Source organism: Vigna unguiculata, chromosome 3 (assembly GCF_037176805.1).
Source record: "Vigna unguiculata cultivar grain cowpea cultivar isolate G323 ecotype 2 chromosome 3, ASM3717680v1, whole genome shotgun sequence".
Classification (NCBI taxonomy): Eukaryota; Viridiplantae; Streptophyta; class Magnoliopsida; order Fabales; family Fabaceae; genus Vigna; species Vigna unguiculata.
The window spans coordinates 22,484,577-22,496,754 of NC_140794.1; the positions used below are offsets into that span (position 1 = coordinate 22,484,577).

The 12,178-nt window shown below is 28.9% G+C and overlaps 1 non-coding gene across 1 annotated transcript; it reads right to left on the reverse strand.

Annotated features, from left to right (window-relative positions):
* Positions 1–8,628: 8,628 nt before the first annotated feature.
* TRNAA-CGC (transfer RNA alanine (anticodon CGC)) lies at positions 8,629–8,701 on the reverse strand. The gene has a single exon. It is a non-coding gene; the product is annotated as a tRNA-Ala (tRNA).
* Positions 8,702–12,178: the final 3,477 nt, after the last annotated feature.

A 12,178-nucleotide genomic window follows, 5' to 3' on the forward strand; every position in this document is an offset into this window, starting at 1 on the left:
AAATAGACCTTAATTTCATCATAAAAAATAAATAAATTTTGATAAGATATAATATCAACTTGAAATCTAAATAATTCAACTACTTTATAAAGTAACGCAACAAATTCAACAAAGATAGAGTGCAATATATATATCATGATTAAATATATTAACGTTGGGTCTAAATAATTCAATGAGTTATGAGATGTTTAGCACTATACAAATAAAAAGCTGGTTAGCTTTTTGAATAATTGAAGTTTAGTAATATATGAGAACTGTTTACAAATGGGCACGAAAACAGTCGTGTTCATAAATTATAGTATTATTATATAAAAAGTTTTGCGTACATTCATACCATTATAAATTGTGTGATATACTTTCCTAGAATTTATTGTTTGGAGTGTACTCGATTATAACATAATTTATTAATCGTGGATTGCTGTTCAAATTTGACAACTGCGTTTACTTCGTTCCTCACATGTTCCCTGTCACGGGTCCGAATCAGTATACACAAAAACTAAACAAAATGAAATTACCAGACAACCTTGGCCACAAACTCAAGTGTTTTTTTATGACATTAAATGCCAATGAGGTTTGAATTTATGACATTATACTCGCCGTTTGTCGGAAGTCTCACATTGACTAGAGATAAGATCAATTAACAATGTATAAGTAAGATACAAACCTTACCTTACAAGTTTTGTGGGGTTAAATTAGGCTTAAAACTTACTTCTAACATGGTATCAGAGTCAAGTTAGAGTCTATCTTAGCGAGCTTTCTTGGACATTCTGTTCCACCCGATATCGGACCACTAATTTTTTGTCTCACGCACGAGATGAATATACCTCGACGTGAGAGGGTATGTTGGAATTCTCACATCTACTAGAGATAAGGTCAATTCACAATATATAAATGAGGTGCAAACCTCATCTTACAAACCGATTTTGTGGGATTGAGTTAGGCTTAAAGCTCACTTTTACGCACGGTTGAATCTCTCATCAATCTTAATAATAGCTTACTTAGAATGGGGTTTTTCGACTTAAGACAATATATTTACTTTTTAAAATGCAATATAATCGAGTACTTATTGATAAGTCCTTCAAGATAGTATTGCCATTGAATAATGTAATAAGTCTAAGTGAAACCTTGTCAAATATTTTTAAATAAAGGTTGATAATCTATTTTCAATTTTTAAAAGGTGGTATTGTGTAGTATACTAATATTCATCGGTTACTTTTGTTTAAATATTAGTATATACAACTGTTTTTTCGTTATGAAATTTAGTTTTTCTTTTTCTTATAAAATAATGTTTTTATGTAATAATACACGGACTCACTTGGTCTTTTGCATTCTAGAATAAATACAAACCTGAAGATCCCAGTCCCATAACGGAATCTGAAACTAATCTACTAGAAGAATTATAAAAATAAAAATCTATACAAAAAATAAATATTCCTTAATATTTTGATATCATTTTCCTTCTTTTTTTGTTTTCTTTAATGCCAGTTCTCTATTAAAAAAATTCGAAAATATATGAAAAATTAGTATTCTAGTAGAGAGCATGATCACATAGGAAAACACCAAAAAAAGTGTTGCTGAGCAGAGTTTTTCAGTGACACCCTCGAAAAGTATAAAATTACAGCTGATCAAATTGAAATGAACGATTGTGCTCAACATTTAAATGTATTTACCACATCTACCTACCCTGACTATATTATATTATTATTGCATGTCAAAAAATGGTTCAATAAGCCCATGATTCTAGTATTAGATCCATAAAAAATATTAATATTCCTGAAATAAGGAAAAAAAATTATTTTAGTAGATATTTGGTATTATATAATATAAAAAAAACCCATTTTATCATAAGTGAATTCATTCACTTAATGGTTTTTAAGCCAAAAAAATACTATAAATACAAGTTATCACAGGTAGTATGAACATTTTATAATCACTTTTGCTCATGTACTCACTCTAAAATCTCTTACTGACTTGAGTGCAAGAATCTTCGCAGGTGAATTTCTCTTTTCATGATGATTTAAACTTTGTTATACATCAGCAATCAGATCAGCCCACATCGAAGACAACTTGGCCAAATTTGGTAAAAAACTTTTGGCATCCACCATTGAACAAGGTAAAAATTCTTCCTCACAATGCATAAGCGTATGATGTTGATGCATAATCAAACCTAGGAATCTAGTTCTATTGTACTAAATATCGATCAATAAACAATCAACACTCACATGAAGACAATCCTCAATAAAAATGACGAAAATCTCGAACAAGTGGTCGCAAGGATGTAGGAGATGCATCCATTTAGCCCACATATAGAGAGGGTCCACATTTCGAAATGAGTTGTCGTTAACATTGACAAGTAAGATGGAACCATAGACACTAAAGAGCATGTTAAAGCCTATGTTACGTAGGAAAATGCCTTGTAATGGTACTACACACTATAACCTCAATCCATTAATTCATTCAGCACTTTGTGTGCCATGTTTGTAACTATCTGTCTTAAATATGTCGTTCACAGGGACGATGAGTCCTTCCAATAGTTTATGGATCGGTTTGCAAATACGGCCAACAAGGTTCCCAACCTCCATCCATCAACAATCATACATGCCATTATATGTGCACTACGCCCAAGACCATTCCTGATTTCTCTCATCAATGATCTATTTGGAAACACGGATAAGCTCAGGATATGAGCAACCCAACACATGTTCATAGAAGAAATTAGAACAAAATTATAGGCCTTAAGTCAAAGGGTGTCTCAGACAATCAACTTATAAAAATTCGATGACAAGGTAAGTACGATACTTACATGCGACTCAACACTAGCCAAGAGGCTATGTTACAACAAGCTTGCCATAACCTTTCCCAAATCCAAGGTCCAGGGATCGTATCTGATGAGTTCATATTTTTTGCCTCATTTAATGTTTAATTTTGGGAATTTAATTGAATTTTTTTGTCCTTAAAAGATTTATTTAATTGAGATTTTTAATAATTAAGCTTATGGAATTTGTGAGATAAAAATGGCTTAAAAAGTTATTTTTAGTTGCATAAATTATTCTTGGATATTTTAAAGTTTGTTGATGCAGTTGAAGTTAAATTGAGTCATCAAAAGTGTGGGATTGAAAATGTTTCGAGTTACAAGTTAAGTCTAAAATCAGTAAATTCTGAAAAGAAATAATTCAGGAGCTGAATGTACCCCATACATTACTTATACACTCCCCACGTTCCAAATGGGCCACACAAAATGTATTTCTACACTCTTGTCTTTGTCCATTTTCACCTTATGTCCACTAATAAACTAGATCCCATCATATGTTGCTATAGTTTATGAGATATATGATATTATATGTGATACAAACATAATCCGTTAATAGTGAGAGAACCGATTAACGTATTACTCATAGGATGCAGGGGATCGAACCCTGTGCCTCTCGCATGCGAAGCAAGCGCTCTACCATTTGAGCTACATCCCCTTGTACATATGAATTTGAAAGCAATTACAAAAGATCGTAGTAATTTTTTTGTGGTAAACGAAATAAAAATGCTTGAATGAATTTCTTTGAAGGGAGTCATTCAAAAATTGAACTTAAAAATAAAGAAGATGAGCTATATTCCTATGCAAAACCTTAGAAAATATTTTCATTGATGTTACGTTGATGTGTGTGACTAATTGGTGTAACAAATTAGAGTTTTTTAGTTGTGTATTTATGATATTTTCATTAGACCAAATGTGTTAGTAGTTTTTTTTTTTTAGTGCAAAGGTTTAGCAGTTAAAAGCATTGTTAAGGATAATTAGTGAGTGATGTTTTTGTTTTTGTTTCTAACTAGTTTTTGTTTTTGTTTTTGATTATTGTTTTGATTTTCGTTCATTTATGTATTTTATCTATGAATCACGTAAAAAGTAATGGTTTTTACATCATAGCTAATTAGTGAGATGTTTTGATCTATATGCATGTTGATCACATGAGCTTAAGGTTTTTAATTTTAATTGAGAATCTGCTTTGATTAAATTTAGAAACTTGAATATGATTGAATAAGTTTTTGGCAATGATTGAGAATGTACTTTGATTAGAGGTGAAAAATTTCACTAGAATTAATCAAGAATGTACGTTGGTTAATTAGCCTTTTGCTTAAGTTCAGAGTTAAAATAATGGATATGATTAGGCAAAGTAATATTTAATTGAAAATGTACTTTATTTAAATTTACTATGATTAATCTACAAAGTTCTTGCTTTTGATTGAGAAATTACTTTGGTTAATAGTGAAAACACAAACAAATTAATTAAGAATTTAATTTAATTAATTTGAAGTAAAAAATAACAGTTAACTGAACAATAATCTGCAGATAACTGATGAAGAATTTATAATGAAAGCAATGGAATTGACTTGTTTTACTATAATTGTTTCAAAATCTTTTATTAATTTGCTGTTTCATTTATTCACAAATTTTTTTCTATATTTTTTCATATCATCATATAGTTTTAATTGTATTAGGTTAGATTTTTATATGACTCAAATATTGAAAATCAATTATGTATTTGTTGGGATATGACTCAGGGTTAGCTTAACCCTATCTAGTTGGTTCACTACTAACTTGTCAACACTGAAGTTGTTAGAGTTAAGTAGTGTTAATTTAATCGCTTCACGATAGCGTTGTCATCTATTCACATCAATAAAGTTTAAGAGTGGTTTATAACAGTAAAGAAGTCGCATGTGACTACAAAAAAAGAAAAAGTAAATAAAAATATCAAATTACTAAAAAACTAACCATTAAGAAACTTGTCAACAAATTAAACATGGATAAGAAGGTAACTTCCCTATTATTGATTTTATATTATAATATATTTATTAAAGAAAGTGAACATTGAGTAATGTTGCAACTTATAATACTAATGAGGTAAATTTTCAATTGTACTAAATTTAATTAGGTCAAACACACAAAAAAAGGTTGAACTTTAATTATATATCTTTTATTGTATTACATTTCAATTAGGTTTAGGTTTTTTTTAAATAGAACACATTCACCTAAGATGGTTAAAAAGTGGTTCGTAGAAAAAATAATGATTTACACGATTTTAGAATTTTGATCGACGATCTATCAATCTTACTATATCACGATTATGCATCTAACTTGTAAAATCTTAAGATCTTACGATTTTATGGCTTACTGAATGTTTGTTGAATTGCAATTCAACTTTACTAATAATTGATGCACTCTTTGTATGAACAACAAAATGATATATAAACTCTTTCATTTTAGTAACATCTATAAGACACTTTATTTTGAATATTATATTTCCTAACTCATTGACTAATGGTAATGGGACAAAAAGAAATTAATGAAAAAGAAAACGTTTAGAAAAGACAAGCAAATGTAAGAGGAAAGATTTACAATATAAAAAAAGAAAACAAAGGTAAGAGAAGAGAAAGTGTTAGAAGTTTGCTTTATGACTCCACGTGTGTTCTCTGTTTTTTATTTGTTTCACTTTTTAAAGTATTATTTTAGTTTTAAGAAGCAGTTAGGAGGAGTTAAATGCTGACTTATAGGAAGTTGGTTAATTGGAAGTTATGTTTTCTATTTTTTAGAGAAGTTATATTTTTTAAGTGTTGTAATATTGTAATTATATGTTGTAATTGTTATTGAACTTCTTCTCTATTGCTGAAGTTCAATTTCTATAATTGTTGCAATATTGTGAAATATTATTCTGTTAATCCAAATAAGTCTAATATATGTCAACCAAGAGGGGGATGAATTGGTATTTTAAGATTTTCAAAGTTTTAAAAGATTCTTAAACTATTTGTTAATATTTAAGAACACTTCAATCAATTTAACAATGTTGCATTAATGATTAATTTAAACAATTAGGAATATTAGAAAGGATGAAAGACACAAAAGAAGACAATAATTTTTATACTAGTTCGATTCAAGATGAATCTACATCCAGTATTCTTCTGAACAAATCGAGCTTAGAATGATTCCACTAAATCAATAGAGTTTCAAGAATTACAAGTATTGAGAGAACCAATTAACCTATTACTCATAGGCTTAAAGAACTCCAATACTAACATGAAACATGTTCGACAAAAAAAAAATGTTAACGTAATTAGGTTAAAAGGACTGTATTCATTCACTTTTAAAGTTTAGGGACCAAAATGTATTAAAATTTTAGATAAGGACGAATTTCAATTTTTGGTCAAGGTTCGAGGACTAAAACCATACTTATAAAATCAAGGTCTTGAAGAAAATATCTTTGGTCTACCCAAGCTACAATCATTATAGAATCTAAAACAAGGTCTTGAATCCTTGTCATTCTAGGATTCTTGTAAAATCATACAATAAGACACTAACATAGAAGTGGCCACTATGATTGTGTATTATACATAGTTGAGTTTGCTACATTAAAGTTGTGTTCAACGTGTAGGTTATCATGATTTAAAAAGAAAGTTGATGAAAATAATGTTGATGAAGAAACATATGGCTCCTAGCTAAGGTTTTGTGGAACCTTCCTACAATACCCAGAATGGAATTACTATTTTTCCAATAAAGAATAAATGATTTCCCAATATATGGTAACTTGAGTGGTTATAGTGTAAAAGGTCATTTTTCATGTCACACATGTATAGAAAACACGAGTTATACTCAATTGAAGCATGGGTAAAAATCCGTTTATACTAAGCATTGAAAGTTACTTCCTTGTAACCATCCTTATGCAAAATGAAGAAAGCATTTAATGAAAGGTAGGAGGATGAAGTTGCGTCAAGACCCCACAATGGTGAAAAAGTATATGACTAGGTGAAAAACATTAACACTGTGTTTGAAAAGCATCAAACAAAGAACACTAAGAAGAACATTTGGAAAAAACTATCAACATTCTATAATCTTTCACATTGGTGCAAAATTGATGTAAGACATTATATACATGTGATGCATGTTGAAAAAAATGTTTGTAATAGTGTAATTTGTACTTTGCTAAACATAAAAGGAAAGAGAAAAGATAAAGTTAAAAAACAACCAAATTTGGTTGGCATGGGCATCCGTCCTAAGTTACATCGACAATTATTTGAAAGATGCACATATTTGCGGCCAAGTTGTCATGCTTTTTGTAAAAAGAAGAAGAAGTTGTTTTCAGTGTTTAAGTAGTGTAAAAGTTCCACAAGGTTACTATTCAAATATTAAGAGTCTTGTGTCTATGCAAGATTTGAAGTCAATTGGTTTAAAGTCCCACGATTTTCATGTGCTTATATAATAACTTTGGTCAGTGACTCTTCGCGCCATCTTACTAGCTTCGGTTAGAGATCTTATGACATATTGACTTTGTTATGCAATGCCATAAGCAAAACATTGACCCTCAAGTGTTATATGATTTAGATAATAAGGCAATCACAATAACAAACTTGTCATGCCTTTTGTTAAAAAAAGTTTCTTTTTCGTTGTTTAAGTAGTGTGAAGGTGCCATAGGGTTACTATTTAAATATTAAGAGTCTTGTGTTTATGGAAGATTTGAAGTTAGTTAGTTTAAAGTCCCACCATTGGCATGTGCTTATATAATAAATTTTGTCGGTGGCTATTCACATCATCTTACCAGCTTCGGTTAGAGATTTTATATCATATTTGAGTTTGTTCTGTAATGTTATAGGCAAGAAAGTTATTGACCCTCAAGTGTTATATGATTTGGAAAATGAGGCAATCATAATAACAAACTTATCATGCTTTTTGTAAGACCCAAAAAAATTAAAAAAATAATTATTTAATCTAAATGCGGGTAATAGAATCTTTATGGCATTTAATGCGGAAAGTTTATGACAAGAAATAGTACTATTTCAAGTAGTTGAGAGTACTTGACTATTGTGAGAGGACTTGGGTTTGAGTGTTGTGTATGTCATTAGTGTGTTAATTTAATTGTTTTATTATTTTAATAATATGCTTGACCATGGTGCGTGAGAATATAATCCTAGATGTGTAGGAATTATCACGAAACATGAATTGGTTGGTTGTGCATTGGTTTGGTAAATGTGTGGTTGTGTGTTAGAATCTTCCATGACGTGAAATAAGTTTCTTTTTGCAAAATACTAAGCATTGAAAGTTACTTCCTCGTGGCAAGGCTTCGAGAATGCAAAGCAATGGAATTGAAGATTCAAAGGTTGGGAATTTTTAACAAAGGTTCTAAAAAGGACAAGGTTCCTGTGTAAGAAATTGGGAATTTTTCCCCACACGTGACAAATTAAAATGAAACGTGTGATGACACATAATTTGGTAAGAAAAGTGGTCAAAATAAGTTGTCATCTAATTTTTTTCCATAACCAATTTTCATTTCTTTTCTTCCATACCAAAACACATAAATTGTGCACCTTCGTCTCCAAATCATGGTTCTTCATCACTCCTCCATCTATCTGTTTCATCGTGTTGTGTTGCATTTTTACTAACCAAATTCTCATTAACTTTAGTTTGAAAACCATTAAAAATTTTGTAATAATAAGAATGTAAAAAATCAGAATGAAGCATTCACACTACGAGAAAACTATTTTTTAATGGTAGATACATAGAGGCAGTTATCCCAAAATGACGCTACATTTGAATTAAAAAAAGTTATGTAATATTTGTAGTTAGTTTAAAACTAATCACCAAAATAAAAATGGAGATGCAGGGAATCGAACCCTGTGCCTCTCGCATGCGAAGCAAGCGCTCTACCATTTAAGCTACATCCCCTTATACATATGAATTTGAAAACAATTACAAAAGGTCGTACTAATTTTTTTGTGGTAAACGAAATAAAAATGCTTGAATGAATTTCTTTGAAGGGAGACATTCAAAAATTGAACTTAAAAATAAAGAAGATGAGCTATATTCCTATGCAAAACCTTAGAAAATATTTTCATTGATGTTACGTTGATGTGTGTGACTAATTGGTGTTACAAATTAGAGTTTTTTTAGTTGTGTATTTATGATATTTTCATTAGACCAAATGTGTTAGTAGTTATGTTTTTTTTAGTGCAAAGGTTTAGCGGTTAAAAAGCATTGTTAAGGATAATTAGTGAGTGATGTTTTTGTTTTTGTTTCTAACTAGTTTTAAACCCGTGCATATGCATGAATTGATGTTTTTTATTGTGTGTTTTTATGTTAGTAAATAAATATTATATTAAAAAATATTTAAATATATATTATATTAAAAGATATTTAGAAATAATAATAATAATATTTTAAGTGTATAATTAAATTTTGAATAGAATAAACGGGAAAATTATTCATAAGTTTAGAAGTCAATATATATGTAAAAATGTAAAGAGTAGATTTTGTAAAAACACAAAGAATATGACAGGTTAACAACTATTAAAACAAAAAGGATAAACTATGTAAAAATACGTAGAATATATTCTTTACAAATACAAACCAGTGTATGGACATATTGGTCTAATGTGTATTAGAATCATATAATCAATGCTTCGACAAATTCATCTTAGACTCGTCTAATTAGTATATGAACCCATTCATCTAATGTGTATTACTATACTCATCTAATGTGTATGGACAAATTCATCTAATGTATATTACATGACATGTCAAATTAGAGAATGGATAAAGTTGTCAAATATGTATCAATAAACTCGTATAATATGTGTATAAATAAATGCGTCTAATATATATTGCTAGACTCATTTAATCAGTGTATGAACAAACTCATCTAATGTGTGCTATAAAACTTATTTAATTAGTGTATGAACGAACTCACCTAATGCGTATTCTTAGACTTGTCTAATGAGTGCATGGAAAGTCTTGTCTGATGTGTATTTCTAGACTCATCTAACCAATGCATCGACAAAATCTTCTAGTATGTATTGCTAGACTGGTCTCATAAGTATATGGACACATTCGTATAATCATTGAGTGAACAAACTTTTCTAATGTGCATTAATATACTTTTCTAATCTATGTATGAAAAGACTTATCTAATGTATTTTGCTAAACTCATCTTATCAATGTATGGACAGACTGGTCTAGTGTTTGTTGATAGACTCGTTTAAGTAGTGTATGGATAAACTTGTCTAATGATTATTCTTAGACTCATCTAATCAATGTATGGAATGAATCATTTAAACTCGTTTAGGGTATGAACAAAGTTATTTAAATAGTGTTATTAAGACTCGTCCAATTTGTGAACGAACAAACTTGTATTGTGGTAATAGACTTTTTTAATTTATGTATAAATAAACTTATCTAATGTATATTGATAAGGTCATCTTATCATTATATGTTGTTGGAAAACTTGTCTAATCGATGTTTGGATAAACCCCTCTAATAAGTATTCCTAGACTCGTGTAATCAATGTATGAAATGTCTCATTTAATATTTTTTGTTGTGTTCCTGCGAAAATAATAATAAAGTATTAGGGAACACAAATCATGTTTTACCTAATCTTCGAATCTCTTGGATGGATACTCTTCGGTTTTGCTAGGTATATCTTCATGTCCTATTGTCAGATTGAACATTTTGGAGGTTACCTACAGAAAAGGACTCCAACGATCAAGTCAGCAAGAACTCTCAAAAGTCAAATCTTAGTTTTGGTATTAATGAATTGTGTACCTTTAATTATTGGGTCCACCTATATTTATAGCCCATTAATCATAAACTACTTGGCTTATGGGTTGGGCCTGCATTGTGCTTGCTAGGCCTCCTTTAGGTTTGTATGAGCCTCTCAAATATCAGGCTTATGACTTGATTCTAGGAGTTTAGCTATTATTTTCTAAGTTTGGAGTAGGTGACCCTTACTCATATTTGATATGCTTAAAGTAGGTGGCTTTAACTGTTATGTACATATCGTCTTCCTATATAGTTAACCAATGATTTATTGAAAATAGGACTATAGGTTGGCGACTAGGACCAGGTATCTGTTTATACCGGTTAGATCCACATAGTATAATATATTTTTCTATACTTTCCTATTAATTGTATGGACAAAATCATTTAATGTGTATTGTTGGTCTTGTTTAAGCAGTGAATTGATAGGCTCATTTAATGTTTTTTTGATATATTTGTTTAATCAATGAATATAATGCCTCGTCTAATATTTTTTGCTATATTCATCCATTTGTATATGGAAATACTCGTCTAATGTATATTGCTAGACTTGTCTAATATATATTTTGTTGTGCTAATCTAATCAGTGTATAGACAGGTTGGTCTAATGTGTATTGCAAGATCTGTTTAATATTTTTTGTTATATTCGTTTAATTAATGAACGAAATGGGTCATCTAATGTTTTTTGTTATACTTGTCTAATTAATATATAGATAGACTCGTCCAATGTATATTGCTAGACTTGGCTAATTTTTTACTATACCCATCTAGTTAGTGTATGGAGAGAACTATCCAATATATATTGTTAAACTCGTCTAATTTTTGTCTATACTCATCTGGTGTGTATTTTTAGACTTATTTAATCAATGTATGTTTTTAGACTCTTTTAATGACAAGATAAATACATTAGTGATATATTTTAAGATAATTAGATTTTTAGCTTTTATCTTTTGTCTTAGTCTTACTAAAATTAGGGTTAAGTACATTTTTAATCCCAACTTTGACGCGAATTTGAGATTCGTCCCTGTCCGAAACTTTTATATATTTTTGTTTTCAAACTTTAAACATGAATGAATATAGTCCTTTTAATCCAATTAAGTCAACTATTTTTGGCACTTTAAACGATTTCATTCTATTATTTTAGTTGTTTACACTGTTTAATACATTTCTACTTCAATATTATAATATTAAGAAGTATGGTTTTTTTTATTACAAATATATGTTTTATACTTTTGAAGTGAACAATTAAGTAAAACAAAGATTATAATATTAAGTAGTGTAACTTTTTTTGTTACAAATATATATTTTAAACCTTTGAAATGAATTATTAAATACAACATTTTAATTTATTTTGCTATCTATATAATTATTTAAAACCTTATATGGAATTTTATGTACATATCATTAATGTAACTTTTTATCAGATAAAACTAATTTAATTTTTATATTCTAAAATGAAGAAGGATATTTAACGATAAGAATATTTATATTATTATTTAATATAAAAAATATAAAAATATTTTTTATTAATAATTTTTTTACGACAAAATTATTTCATAAAATTTATTTTTATATTTTGCACGACAAAATTATTTCATCAAATTTATTTTT